Below are 17,056 nucleotides of genomic sequence, written 5' to 3'. Positions count from 1 at the left end.
AAAGTATATAAGAGAAACGTTCATCACGTAACATTTCAAAGCTGAGATTGAATGTTCTTTTATCTCGGCAACACATCGATACACACAAAGCTAATTTTGAAAATTAATCATTTATCCTTGAATTTCGTCTAAAGAATCTATTGGCTGGTTTATATAATCTTTTCTTTTAAAATTACGATTTATAAAAATACAATATACAAAGCAATCGTAATTAAATCGCGCTCATCGGTGCTGTAAGAACAAATCGTGTAATTTGGACCGTGTACTATGGTTGACGTAACAGCATTAGAGCCAACAGTACTTAAATATATTTAATTAAAAATATATTTGAATTAATTTACATCACTAATTTAATTCTGAATTAATCTTGCTGTTTCACTCCGTACATTGAACTATTGCATCAATTTAATTTAAATTATATATATATATAAATTTAATTTATTACTATAGTTAATAATCTCCCAGTTATGTATTTATAGAGAAGAATTTCTTGTGATTTTTTTATTTTCAATGAAATAGCAGTATTTTTGAGACCTAAGAGGCATACCAATTCTTCAAACAACTCTTAGGCATTTTTAATGTATTTATATATATTAGATTTCTATATATTAGATATATTAGATTTTTATTTAAGTTTTTTTTGTATTGACATAAAATATAGTGTCACTTTGAACTCGTCTAATCGAAGAGAAGTTATATTTATAATCGATATACCGATCATTAAAAAAAAATTCATGCGTAATATACGAACCATTAAAAAAAAAAATTTATGCGTAATATACGAAAATAAAAAACTTGTTTACTCATTCTTTATACTTATATAATACAGTTGAAATAATAAAGTTAAAATAACAAAGTTAAAATAACAAACTAGTTTGAATAACAAAGTAATATAAATTTAACAAGAGAAAAAGTTACTTATAAGTTTATTATTATATTATATCATATTATACGCTTTTTGAATAAAAACGTAGCAAACTAAGAAAGATAATTATAAAATTTTTATAAAAATAACTTAATAATTTACATTTGTATTGATTGTTGCATAATCACGTGAAATATTCTTCAAATTTTTCGGGGGTTTTGCAATATATATTAACTTTCCAAATATATATATATATATATATATATATATATATATATATATATATAATATTACACGCATTCTCAAGGATGTACTCTAAAATATTCGCTAAAGTATCTGTCACTCGCTCTGTTAGCCACAAATACATTACACAATATTACACGTTTTATGACTTTCTTATACGCAATCAAGCATTCTTGATGCAACCTTGCATTAGGCAAATGTATTAGTGCAGATTAGATAAGTTGCGATTTCGATGATTTTTACTGAATAAACTATTATCAGGGATGATTAATATGCTAGTATAATATAATAAATAATACTTTGCACAATTGATAAATTGTTAAACTATTCTTTTAATGTTAGAGAAATCTATGTTGACGTTATCTTATATTACCAATTGCAATTTTTTAAAATGTTTTGCTTAATATTTTTTACATTAAAAATTTTTATGAGATATTTTTTCAATTATATCTTTCAAAATATACATTGCAAGCTTGCAAAGAATCTTGTAAGGAATTCGAGTAGTCAAAAATCAGATTGTGTATCTAGAATCGAATTTCGTAAGATCGAATTACAATGAAAAGAATAATAATTTGCTCGCGACGTAATGCAACGGTAAAAATTCCGATTTGTCAGCACATTACATATATAAGACGCATATATTACAGTTAAATGGTTGACGTCATTGTTGAGACAATTTCTGCAACTCAGCACTATTAATTAAAACGATAATAAAGATTATATAATAAATTAGATCATTCAATAAATATCTCAAAATTTCCATCTTGATTTATAATCATATAACATATCCAATGAATTTCGTAGAAAAAAATCAAATTCGCATATTTTAGGCTCTCAAACTTCAACGCAAAAAATTTTATTTTGAAGGACTTTATAAAGAGAAAATATTCCCTTATATATATGTATTTATTTATTTATCTATTATTGATATAAATAAAATTCATTAAAACTATGTAATTTATAAAAATTTATGTAGGTGGTAATTTACAGTTAATTTGTTGTTTTTGTTAATTATTTTTGTTTATCATATATATATAAAATATATAGCAGCCGGCTTAGCAAAACTTCTATTTTCCAAATATTTTTAAAAATATCTTTCAATCTTTTATATTAACTTCATTTATCGAGCTTCTTAGAAAGCGTTATAAATAATCGATTGATGATCCAATTTTTCCTTGCAAGATAATTTGTCACAGTTACGTATTATGATTTGTTCAACGAAAATGACGTACAATGTTTTTATACGTACGTTTTTATACGAACTATGTTGATATACAAGAAGTTCGGCATTTTTTTTAAATCACACATTATATTATATTGTTCATCTTTTTTTTATTTAGATATACCTAATTGTAAGTTTAAATACATTTATATTTTGATACATTTATAGATACATGATATTTTGTATATTTTATTGTTTTTAAGATAATGTTGCAGACTTTATGTTTCTATTTTTCAGAATATTTCTAGATGTATTCTTTACATTTACATAATAAGTAAGATTAATTTTATATTCAGTTTTTCTTTGAACAATTATCTTCTTGAAAAAATCATAACATAACACAAATCCATCATTCATTATGCGAAAAAAGAATTAATAAGTATTTTTGTTATGTTATGATAGAAAAAGATTGTTACGTCTCTAAAGTTGTAGCTGTAGAATATCCTCATTCTATGTAATATTGATTTTTCATAATTACATTCAAAACTAATATCTACATATAGAATATCAAAAAATGTATAAGGAAATACATAAAATTGTATAGGACTGGAAAAGTTTTCAATAAATCTACGAAATTAGAAAGAAAAAATGTTTAATTTATAATGTCGCGAATGAAATTTTAAAAAATTTTGATTTTTTGAATTTTTAGATACATGTGTAAACTTTATTATTAAACTTTGAAACTTGCAAAATAGCGCAGTTTTTTGTTCGATCAAACAAATTTAATTATTCCATTTGGAACAGATGTCTCAGACTTTATAAAACACTAAAGATGTTAATGTCTTTATAGTGCAATTATATTCCTGTTTGCATATAATATACATATTTGATTGAACTATTTTTTTGCGTATCGTTTCAATAAATTAACAAATTAATGCTTTTATTTGATAAATTACTAAATCACACGTGGATATTTGACTAACGTAAGAAATAATTTATTAGAGAGTAAAAATTGGATTAAATTTTTAGTGTCGTATAAATATGTATGTCTAATTTAGACGTAAAAGCCTGAAAATTATATTGAGGCCTGAAAAAATATACTGAATTTTTCTTGATTTATATAATATTATACATAGAATCAATATTAAACTGCTGACGTTCTTTTGTTTGTAGCATGATGATAAATCTGTTTTTATATAGTCAAGGGCATCAAAAACTTCATATTTTTATCGGATTTTAATTTTATCATACATATGTAAAGATATGTATTAATAAATTTCTTTTCATTAAGAAATTTAATTATATTAATTAATTATATTGTCGAAATTTATGTTTCTTAATCATATGACAAGTTTATAATCTTTTATTTCTGTAATTTATAGGAAATTAATTATTTTAATTTATTCTAAGACTAGAAACTATTCGAGAGTGTGATTTATTTTATTCTGTAATATTCTTTCCGAATAAGCATATATGTGATTTTTCTTAAAGGCCAAATGCTTACAAGTATTTGATCTTTTTGTAACTTGGTAAAAAAATAGTCTGATTGACAGATTAGACTCAGCATTCATATTTCCTGGTTCTCAACATATAAAATGACCTTGACATTAAAGTGTTACATTATTTCATTTTATTGTATTTTTTGAGAAGGCATAAATAATTTGAATTAAAAAATTTAAGTTTATTTAATATTTAAAAATTTAAGATTAAAAATTTAAGTTTATTTAATATTTAATATTTAATATTTAATTAATAAATAAAAGTTTATTTTGAAATATATATATAATATTAATATTAATATTATTTTTCTTTAATAGATATTATATATATATATATATATATATATATATATATATATATATATTATATATATATATATTATATATATATATATTATATATATATATTATATATATATATATATATATATATATATATATTAAAGGAAATTATAAGTGCAATATTGATGTAATTGAATATAATCTCAAAAGATGATATAATATTTTACATGATAAATAAATTTATATAGTAACTAAATTTTGAAATTTATGATTAGTTTATATAAACATGAAAAATATTGTCTATTAGTATTTATTTTTTCTGACATAATTATATGTCTGAAAATATCAGACAGTTAATGATCCCATTATTATATATTTTAAAAACATAATAAGATATGTGTAGATCTATTAAAAGATTGATATTTTTAAAATCAATAGCTAATTTTATATTGCATTTATATAGAGTATTGTGCTATGTAACGCCTGTTGCATTGCAACCATTATTCGTGTCTGTATGCTTATGGTCGCATTCAATTCGTCGACTCTCATATGAATTTACGAAATTTCTTTTTTAAATGAAATGATATAAATATTTATTAAAATATTGATTATATTGATTGAAAAATTAATTAAATATATATAAACTTTAAAATAAATAATCGGTTTAATAATTTATTAATAGAAAAGAGCTTTTTTTTAACTTATTTTTATTTAAAAAAATTTCTTTCAATTTATTCTCTTTAATTTATTCTCTTGCAAGTTTTTTTTGTTGTTTATAAGATTATTTTCAGATATATAAAGGATAATGGATTATTAATAATAATAGTACAATTGATGTATGCGATGATTGATTAATCGTAAACTTATTATCCACATTTAATCATTTTGATCATTCGCATAATTATAAACTTGCAGAATATATCGATTCACAGAAGAAATTTTTTTAATCGATTTTTTAGAGTGAACGTCAATCGATTAAATAGAAAAGCGATTATATATTGTTTATATATATTTTCATACGAAAAGCAAATAAGCAAAACAGTAAAGAGATACATGTATTAGTTTCAATTATTTTTTTGCTCTAACTATTTTAACTGAGTGATATTAAATAATAACAACTTTTTGCAAACTAGTAATAGAAAAAGTTTTAACATTTTAAACTTTGCCTCAAGATAATATTGTGCGTTATTTGCAGAGATTTAATTCATTTCGATTTAAATGATATGCGATGATGATTTATACTCATGATATTGTTTTTGCCAACTGCATTAATAAATAATGATGAAAATCTAGCAAATTATTATCGATTTAATGATCTCAAGTCGATAATAATTTGTTGACTTGCTATGTTAATATATATATACATGTTCGGAAATTCAATCGACGAATTTTCAGAGATTGTCGGGAGCACCATAAGAATCATTTTTTGCAAATGTACCTGGGGTCGGAAACGTGTCATTACATCGCTACGGCATACGGAGTGTTGGAAAGAGTCGGGACCTCGAAATATCACAAAAAATAGAAGTTTTACAAAAAATTGTTTCAAACAAAAGTTGTAGCATGTAAAAAGATCTATTTACTGGTGCCATGTATTTGACTTTGGATGGCGTCGCTAAGGTCACGACAAGGCCATCTAGAATTTTTTAAACGGGACCCCCTATTTTTTATTGCATATTCTTGTAGCTCATCTCGAGAGCTTTCCAAAACACTATAATTAAATTAGTTTTCATTAAGTACTTTCCGAGTTATGAGGCTTGAAATCATTTTTTAAATTTTACATAAACCGTTAAATATCTTGTAAAATATTCATTTTTCGATTATCTTACCTTAATACTTTTATATACAAAATAATGAGAGGAATCAATTGGTGTAAAGAAAACACATAATTATTTTTAAGAAAAAATATGTATTTGTTAATTGCAGTAAATAGACTTTTTTACACCCTATAACTTTTGTTTGAAACAATTTTTTTTAAAACTTCTATTTTTTGTGATATTTTGAGGTCCCGACTCTTTCAAACATTCCGTATACCGTAGCGATGTAATGATATGTTTTCGACTCCAGATTCATTTGCAAAAGTGATTCTTATGGTGTTCCCGACAATCTTTGAAAATTTATCGGTTGAATTTCCGAACACTCTGTATATACATATATAAATATTAATGTAGCAATTCAACAAAATCATTATCTTATATATATATATATATTCGATAATGATTTTGTTGAATTGCTACATTAATATATATATATATATATATATATATATATATATATATATATAATATATATATATAAAGTTATGAAAGATTCATAATTTATAAAGCTCAAATAATAGTCTATCATATTTGCGTCAACTCTGCATAGATATCAGCAAATTTATATTAGCTTATTCCAATGTGTAGATTTTATTATTTTTCTATATTTAATATATCACGTAAAATGCATATATCAAGAAATAATGATCTAATGGATTATTCGGTGATAATAAAATGAAATTTCCAAGTAGATGCGATTAAGTTGATATTAATTTTATTGCATTACAAAAGCATATACATGACAATAAGTGCAATTGATAAATATTCGATAATAATTAATCGTTTTATTCCGACAAAAAATACAATATTACAAAAGTTTTCCTTTCAAATTAGTTATATGCGATGCGTTGTGTCTGTCATATCTTTGCCATTTTCATAAATTGCGCGACGAGTAAACGACTCGTGTATAAACCGTGACTTTTTGACATTTTCGTTTTCCTATCGAGGACATTTCCAACTTCAGTAATATAATGCGAAATATATTACTACACGAAATAAAATTAATTAGACGCTGCGATATAACAAATTGATAAGATGGATTGTAATTATATGTTTGATTAATATTAATAATATCAGAACTTTATTTGATCATTGATATTTGATCACTATTCTTAGAAAATGGAGCATATCTTAAACATCAAAAAATCATCAGTCATTTGTAGATGAAAATTGATTTACAGTTTATATAATTGTTGATTTATAATACACATAATTGCATTAGCAACAATACTGAAAGATATTATTAATTAAAAAAATTTATATATGTTATAAAAAAATTTATATATATTATATATTATATAAGAATTTATATATATATTCTTGCACAATACATTTAGTTTAAATTGCATTAACAATACAGTCTTGAGTTAAAAGTTCAATATATAATATATTAAGAGACAAATCAAAGCGGATGATGTCATTATATGTAGAAATAAAAACGTAAAAAGAACATTGTAATTAAAATATTAAATTTGAATATTTTTTTATCCTTTTAATAATTAAAAATTAACCCATTTTACCCATTTAATAATTAAAAATTAATTTTATTTATTGAATAATTTTTTTGGGTTCTCGAAATTTAATCATCAAACAAATCAACTTTCTTTATTAATCGTTTGTAATTTGAAAATTGTTGATACTTCGATAATTTTATTATGAAAAAATTATATTAAAAATTCTCTCGTTAAAAAATAATACAAAGAGTCGAATATTTTATATAAGGTTATTCGAAATCTAATGCTTTTTGCGACAATTTTTTTTTTACTGCAGATTTCAATCATGAATTGGTGAAGATTATTTAATGTTGTGAAAGATTATCTAGAATCACATTCTAGATTTACAGTTTCATTTTTCTTGATTGTGGTAGTGCTTTTCTATATTTTTTTAAATTAATTGCAAATAAAATTTGCCAAAGAATAATCCATTATCGATTGTAGTCTGTGTTATATACATATAAGCGGCTTGTGGTCATCAACCATTATCGACACTCGGGCATACCTACGGAAAGGGTTCACTTGATGCTTAATGTGTAATTATCTACATTCGCATAAATGTCTGCATACGTTTAAATACATTTGCGAATATTATACATTTAAAGAAGAATATCAATATATCAAAGCTTGCGAATATTATACATTTAAAAAAGAATATCAATATATCAAAATTTCTTCTATCGATATATTGAATACTATTCAACTCTCTCTTTCTCATTCAAATTTTTTATTGATTTATATATTTATACATTTTAATACACACACACACACATATCCTTATTTTTAAATTATTTATAACTCTGATAGTTTTAGCAATACTGTACTGATTATTAATCAACGTTTATACATAATATGAAAAAAATTTAGTGTTTAGATTAAAAATGTGGTTTTTACGACAGATTAAAGCAGAATTAATGTCGCGTTCTTTTCAATCTATTTTGCATAAAAGATGACACCAACAACGAAATTGCAACACTCGTTCAAATACCGAAGAGGCGAGTATGCAGAGAAAGCATGCATTTACCTGCCTCATTTGCTCCCTCACTCACACATGTTTGATTTGCTCCACGTCGAATGACTGGTGGTGATTGTAAGATTTCCTGTGATTAGTAAGCAACGATCTTGCTCGTCGATATATAGTCATTCATCAGATTGCAATGTCGATTGCTGTCTTCTCCCTGCTGATCTTCTATTCGTCTCCATTAACGGTTTCTTTACGATGAATAACTGTTGAGGTACGCAAAATCTATGTCATACCGGACGTTCGTAATATTATGCACTTTTTCGTCTCGTAATAATGAGATTCCTTATATTCCGTATATTCTTATGATTTTCTTATTATTTTCATGATTTTATATTGCGCGTAAAATTTTTTTTTGTAAAACATATGTTGGAAACTCTGCACGAAATATTTATAAATTTATTTATATTTATTTATTTATTTACGTTGTTGAGTATTTTATGTCTTGATTTAATTATTTCATAGTAACAATATATCTTTTTAATAATATATTAAAAAATTAAAATAAAATATATTATAATTAAGAAATAAGAAGTTTAAATTTATTAATGCGCGAAAATATATCTGTTTTTGCAGAAAAAGGACGACGCTATCTGTATTTATTAATTTCATTTAATCATTTATAATAGTTTAATTTAGCTTGAAATTATCAAATATGTTATCAAATTATTCATTAAACTGCATTTGATAAAGTTGGCGTAATCTTGTTGCGTTTTTATTACGTTAGTTTTTCATAATCAATATATATATATATATATATATATATATATATATATATATATATATATATATATCGTTCCCCCGAGATATTGCAAATGCGCGATTTTGCGAGTTTGCAGAAATATATGTTGTATTTCGCAATTGGTCGTAACCGATTTTGCAATTCGATCCGCGGAATTCAGTTAAGTAAGTAATCGGTTTCGAATTGTAGCCCAGGTGCAAAAAGTTTACACGTGCATTACGATGAATATCAACTATGTTTCATTCAAGGTATTATTGAGTCTGACGAAAGAAAAATGATTTTTAAGATACGTTACGCATGACTTATCCTCTGACGTAAAAACCAATGTCTGCTTTACATGAGATATTAATGTGATTTATAAAGAATGAAAATTTTATTTTTTATATGATTAATTTATGCGAATTTACAAAAGTGTTATTTACTTTTAAATTTAATCCTCCGAGTTCTTTTTCAATCTATTATTATGATGTACTTTAAAATTTTTACCTTTTTATTATAGTAATTTTTTGATGCAATGAAATTTACTATTTCTTATATTTTATTAAGAATAAGAGATTGTTATTTTTTTTGAAAAAAATTACATTTAAGATTACATTTTGCTTTAAATATATATCTAAAACTTATTGTGTAAAGTATAATTAGTTTATTTAAATTGTACGCGTTAAATATGATATAAACATTCAGGAATGCTTTTGTAAAATTAAAATTAAAATGAGTGAAATTAAAATGAGTGAATTCTTATGTGTATGTCTGTCCGAAAATGGAAGTCTTTCATGCATACTTGAAAAAATGCTAATATCATGTATGAATTTTTTTCCTCTATTTTTCCTCATATTGAAGAGCCACTTATTATTAATTTAACTTCTCGTCTTATGACTAACAATTTATAATGTATGTGATTTCCAGGTGTGCATATCATATTTTTATATGAAAATGTAAAGGATCCATTGTAACACGCAATAAGTCATGTCACACATAATTTGTACCTGTATGATTATTGAGAAATTGTAAGAAATTTATAATAATAATTGCAATATAGTGTGATTACCTAATTAAGTAACAAATAGCACTGATAATATTTATAATATATTATTAATATATGTATATATTTTTTCTCGAAGCTAATAAACATGCATCGTAGTAACCGAGTAATTGGTATGCTAAAGGCATTAATTAACCTAAATTCATCATTGATGAATGAAAGTATGTTTTCTCTACGTATACCGGAAATGGCTCTTTGTGCAAATAATTTCGTTTTATTCGCGCACATTATTATGTATATTATTTATATTATATTCGCGCACATTATTATGTATATTATTTATATTTTAATGAAATTATTTATAAAAATTATAAATTATATATGTAATAAAAATCATTACTTCACACTTCACTTTCTTTCACAAAAATCACGAAAACAAAGCTCTTCAAAGTTTTACTTTTCTTCAACTAATAATTCGCTTTCTTACGAAATTATTCGTTCAATCTTTATATTCATTTAATCTCTAATTATTTGAAATGTTAAATACATAGAGAGATTAAAAGGATATTTTGGAGAATTTATCATATGCAAATTATGCAGCAATATAAAGCTGAGATTGATTTAAAAAATGAGTAAAAAAATGAAAACAAAGTTTGAATCACAGAAGAATCAAGGATTTTGGTAATAAGATTTATTCTCAAAATTTTGATATTAAGTTTCGTTAAAATATATTATGGCTTATAAATCAATGAGATAAAATTTTTCGTTAATATTATACACAAATATATTTTTTATTAATATTAAGTTATATGTAATTTTTATTTTTTAAAGAGATAAATTTATATATATATGAAATTCTTTATAAAATATTTCGTTTCTTGCTATTTGTATACTTACATATTTGCACAGTTGTAATTAATTTAATGATACTAGAAATGATAAATATGATGATAAAGAAAATGAATGAAAACTCCATAAATAAATAGCGCATTGCAGTAATGTAATTTTCAAGATATTTTACTTTGAAGTAAACAAATTTCAAATCTATTTTCCGATGTTTATAAACCGCTTGCATTATTAACCTAATCGATTGTATTATTAATAACATTAATCAACATTATGGGTTTAATAAAATTATACTTTCACATTGTGAATCGTAAACCTGACATTATGGTATGGATTGAAATATCAATATAATATACTCCTAAAGAACGTTGACTTGTAGCAACAATCTCGGCGTGATTACAGTGTTGATTGTTACATTTACCGACTTATATTTATCCCTGATGCTATGTGCGGCTGTTGTGTTGTTTCAGAATCATAGCTCTGTAGATTGAATCATGGCTCGACATTTAACGCCAGTGACATAATCGTTTGTGCTTCGCATAAATGACCTTGGAGAATGAACGATCTATCTTCATCCTCAGAGTCGTTGCTCTGGCTGATGAGCTTTTTTCCTTTTTTTTTCCTGACTTACGATCACCTACTATATACGCTCGCGATTTCTCTCTTGGCCTTAATAGCTCGCTTGATTCTTTCTCCTACTCTTTCTCCGACGCGATGGTATCGCATTCAAGGTCTTTGCGAGTAAGAAAGGATTTTGCGTCTCGAGAAAATGAGCAGATTACAATTAGTAATCAAGTTATACATGAATATATCAATTCATTAATTGATTATATATGTATAGAGCATCTTATTTTCTATTTTTTAAATCATGCTTTTATTAATTTAAGCCAATTATTTTTTATAAGAATGTTGGACAAGACAAAACTGAAACTTTCCAATTATCAATGTTACATAATGATTAAGAAAGTGTTCGTACTTTTTAAATATGTACATCTTAATAATTTTGTACGAGATAATTTTACGCAAAAAAATAATTATTTTGTAAAGATAATTTTTTAAATATATATTTTAAGTTTAATATATAGTTTAATATAAGTTTAATATATATTTTATAATATCGTAATATTCTGCTGTTACATCTGAATTATATTATATTGTGAATATACTTAAAATAATATAAAGATTAAATGAATATCTTATATTCAGCAAAGAATATATTATTTTATAATTAATATTATATTATTAATATATTATTTTTTCTTTTAGGATCTTTTCTTTCTTTTTCTAACAATATAGAAATAGTTTGCGAAATATGCTAAAACCTATACTATATATGATCTGTAATTGTAATCAAGATTAAATGGATCATAAATGCGGTATAAGTTGGCAATATGATAGAAATCTTTCTACTTTCGAATCTCTCTAAAACTAATTTACTAAGAATACACTAGCTACTAACGAAGCGCTTTTGCGTTTTTCAATTTGTATAAGCACTGGCTAAGTAATGTATATTTTATATATCTTTTGCATTGCTTTTTGTATTATAATTTATAGTTTTATATTATATTTTACTTTATATTGTATAAGATTTTTGTAAATATTGGCAGAATAGCGGCAATTTATACAATAACCTTTTTGCGTTATTATCAATAAATTTTGATAGAAATTTTGATAGAATTTTGATGATAAAAATCAATTACTACTAAGCAGATTAGACAATAAATTATATTAATTTACAAATCATTACCAAATTTTTCTCAAATATTTATATGAAAAAATAATATATATGAAAAAAAAATATTTTTCATAAGAGAAATTGGAAGATATATGCATTCTTTATTTACCAATAAACATAAATTTTTGTAATTAAGATTTGGCAGATATCAAAATAAATAACAAAAAAGTTACATAATGCACGAATAATCTACAATTTTAATTTAAAGGAGGCAATTATATTATTACATATTTAAATGTATAAAATTAATATAAGTAGTGCAATATGCACTCGGAACTTAATTATGTTTTTTTCTCACAATCGGATGTATTATACGATTAAAAAGAAATACGAACTGTAAATTTTCGATAAACAATATGCTGGAAATAATTTTTTTCTACTTTCTTTTCTATTTTGAAAGAGAGAGAGAGAGAGAGAGAGAGAGAGAGAGAGAGAGAGAGAGAGAGAGAGAGAGAGAGAGAGAGAGAGAGAGAGAGACAGAGATTTTGTGTGATAATATTATCAATTTATTATGATAATATTATATTAGGAATATTTTTTTAATATAATCTTATTAGATTATAGACATATTAAACTTAGATTTTAATTATATATTATAATCGAATTATATATGATCAACAATATTTTGTATTCGGTATATTAAAAAAATTTTTCAATATTTTTAGAAAATTATCTCTTTTTTCTAAAATTTAATTTATCGAGTGATTTGTTTAGTTTTTTACAAAAACTAAAACAAAATGATTTGATTAAAAAATGTTTTTTAATATAATTATTATATTTCTATTTATACAAGCTTTATTTATAAGTATTTTAATGATAAATTAAAGAATCACGAAGTTCTCTAAAATATTAATGCAGATTTGCATTGACTTCACGAAATCTAAACTTTACGCAATCTTTTTCTCTTTATATCTTATAGAAACTCGAGAAAATTATTTTTTATATACATTAAATTAATTTTTTATTCATGAGTATTCTCCTAATTATGATTTACTATAGTATCTGCTTAACCTTTTATAATAATTGTAAATTATAATTTCAGGTTAAAATTGACTTCGCGCATTTTGGAAATTTCAAAAATCATTTTGTTTTAGTTTTTGTAAAAAACTAAACAAATCACTCGATAAATTAAATTTTAGAAAAAAGAGATAATTTTCTAAAAATATTGAAAAATTTTTTAATCACACTTTAGTATTATACATCTTTCGATTTTATATGATCTTTATTACAAAACTATAGACTAGTACATATTTTGTTATAAGTACACAGATTTCTCTTATAAATACACAGATTACATGCGTTCGCGATTCCCTTTTTCTTCTAAATAGTATTACGCATTTATGCTATAGGAGGAAGGAGAGATACGTCTTGTCGTGAAAGAAATCATATATCTCATACAACTTTCGTAGTTTGAATGACGTAATTACGACGAGAACAGCCGATGGTAATTCCGTAAAAGAGAGAGGAGAGAAAGATCGAGTAAAACTGGACCGTTGAAAGATTGCGGGAAAGGGAACTTCTTTTGTGGTCATTCGGAAGCACCCCACCATCACATCGACTGGTATCGTGGTGGTCGTGCTTACGAGAAACCGTATGTTTAAATGTTTCGCACCCCACTTCTTACAACTATTCGATCCTGAAGGTGGAAAGCACACCGCGGGCTTACTTCAAGCGTATTGCGATCGGTCGTTCAGTCTTTTGGAAACATTGGATCGCGCGAGATCGATTGCTGTGAAATCACTGTAGATTATCGTAGGAGGATCGGTCCTCTTATCGATTTTATATAGTGCGTGCTTTGGCGACATTTTAATTTCTTTTTAAAAATATATATATTAATAGGGACGCTTTTCTCTTTTTTCTTGGATTAAAATTGCTGATATACCCTAAAATCGTCGTGTTGTACGTAATTGTCATTCTCGTTGTGAGCTTGCGGAATTGAAAAAAAGATCGCGTGGTTGCGTCCCGTGACGATCCTAGAGGATGAACTAGTGAATTCTATTGCTATACGTGTAAAATTCAAAGGTAAGCTTCTCTGCCGGCCGATTTTTTTTCTATATTTGTGAAATTTTGAAATTATTGATTACTACTTTCTTTACATGATCCACGAAGTAGCTTAAGAGTTGTTAACATTTATCATTTTCTAAGAGATCAACGCGTTAGTTTTTGCTGATGCCACTAACCACTATTCTGTGGATTAGTATTTCCGGAAGGAAAGTGTCGCGTTTCATTTAATAGAGATTCTTGATTTCTTCCCATTTATTTTACAAAACGTCATTACTTTCGTCATTACATTATTAAGAGAGAAGAGAATTGAAAATAAGTCGATTTTATTTGATATAGATTTCACAAGCGCCACGATTACGATAGTGATTTCATTTCTTATGATTACGATATGTAAGGGCATTGACATGTGCGAAAAATATTACCCGTGTAAGTTACACTCTCAATGAAAAATTATCTGATATTAAAAAAAAAAAAGAAAAACTTATTTGACACGCTATACAATTTGTTCCCGCACAACGACAACGAGAGGAATTTTTCATGAAAATAATTTTTTAACTTATTATATATTCATTAAATGCATATAACTTTATTACATTTATTATAATTATTTATTAAATCGAGGCGAAATGAGAGAAATTGGGTTGAGAGAGGAGAATTCTGGCAGAAAATGCAAATATAACAGGAAATCTTCTGTAACATATTTACTTCTCACTTCAACTTCGCTTTCTCTACCAAGTTTCGATTTCTTTTATCTCTCACGAATAACAGGCTTGGAAATAATAATATCGCGATCAAATATGCTTTTGCAGTAAGGAAATGTCCTTCCTACTAATTCACTTGGTAGTGAAAGTATTAAAAAGATGTAAAAAAAAATCTTCCATTATGCTTATAACTTTGATATACAACTTTCTTGCATTGATTCTTACAGCGACCTAGTCTTTTTTAACAATGATGGAATGAGTGGAAAAAAAATGAGCGAAAATAATCGTGACACAGTCGTAACAATAATCTTGACATTCTCTTTTTCCTTTTTTCAAACGATTTCGTTCTTTCGTTGTTTATGTTTGTTGTATAAATTCCATGTATGAAAACATGTATCAAAATTACTAGTTGTATGTCACGCGGAAGTAATATACTTTCCTATACAGCCTTCCGTGATTTAATGCTATATTGCAATACTGTGAATTATTTTTCTTTCAATCTTCGCACATATGCTAGTAATCAAGAGCTCACAGATGTATATCTTTGTTCGCTTTGATACATTATTATTATTTTGATAGGTTTTTTATTTTACAGCGCACTTTGTAGGATGGTGGGAAATACAGAAATTGCGAGTTAAGTAATCAAATTGTGTAACGATTAAGAAATTAAATAGATGGAATGAAATAGAAATTCGAATTTCGATATATATACACACATTCGAGAATTCAAATTATATCATTTTCTTGCTAATCTTAATTTCTTTAAATTTAACATATAATAAAGAATAACGAAGAGTTTTATTTCTTTCGTTTATAAAAATTCTAAAATTTATTACGTAATATTATTTATGTTGAATAATCAAAATGGAATTGAAGAAATCGTTTATGTCATTATCAAACAAAATTATGCAGATTACATGTTTGTGCAATTTGCCTATATTTCATATTTTACGCTTACTCATGTTTGCACAAATTATTATACAGTGTAGAACTTAGAGAGTTTCAGTGAGAATATTTTCTGCTTTTACTTTCACAAAGATTGTATATCAAAGAAGTAAGGCACTTTAGAAGGGAATTCAGGATTTGAGGAACGTTTATATGTATGTGTGTATGTGTATTATTTTAAGATTAACGGGCAGATTTATCTTAGTTTGTATTGTATAAAGTTAAAAAAAATTATCCTTTTCTAGTTATTTAAAAGTATTATATACATATATGAAAAAAGCGAATTTTTTCACAATTAATTTAATGTATAAAATTGTATTTTACCGTTATTTTCAATATTAATGCAACTATTGTGAAGTAACATTTTTTTATCGATGAATCGCAGTTGCAAATTTAAATTTTTCAATGAATTTATTGAATATTGAATTGATTATACAGATTCGAATGTACAATATGGGAGAATGCGATATTGAACAATGAGATTCTAAAATGAGCATGATTTATCATATGTTTATTTGCGAAGTTATTTCATTGTCAATGGTGTGATTCTCGTTAATAGTCACGTGGCACACGTGGCATACAGATGGGCATATCTACGCATGCACGCGATCGCGTGCGTGAATGTCGTTGAACATCCATTTGCTCTATTGCACATGAACTTTCTGTATAGTGTGTAAATATATATATATATATATATATATATATACATATATTTATATATT

General features: G+C 25.0%; 1 protein-coding gene across 2 annotated transcripts in view; it reads left to right on the top strand.

Moving 5' to 3' along the window:
• Positions 1 to 17,056, top strand: part of LOC105258629 (elongation of very long chain fatty acids protein AAEL008004) — a 55,503-nt gene that overhangs the window by 24,947 nt on the left and 13,500 nt on the right. The window contains exon 1 of one of the 2 annotated variants that reach the window (XM_011269989.3): positions 14,333 to 14,706. The exons of the other annotated variant lie outside the window; for it this stretch is intronic. The gene's annotated coding sequence lies outside the window, so the exon portion shown is untranslated. Of the gene's footprint in view, positions 1 to 14,332; positions 14,707 to 17,056 lie in introns of those variants that run through there. 2 annotated transcript variants of the gene reach the window in all.

Source organism: Camponotus floridanus, unplaced genomic scaffold (genome assembly GCF_003227725.1).
Source record: "Camponotus floridanus strain SB8 unplaced genomic scaffold, Cflo_v7.5 scaffold40, whole genome shotgun sequence".
Classification (NCBI taxonomy): Eukaryota; Metazoa; Arthropoda; class Insecta; order Hymenoptera; family Formicidae; genus Camponotus; species Camponotus floridanus.
Note: the sequence above shows the minus strand (reverse complement) of the source record. Positions and strands in the feature narration are given on the sequence as shown.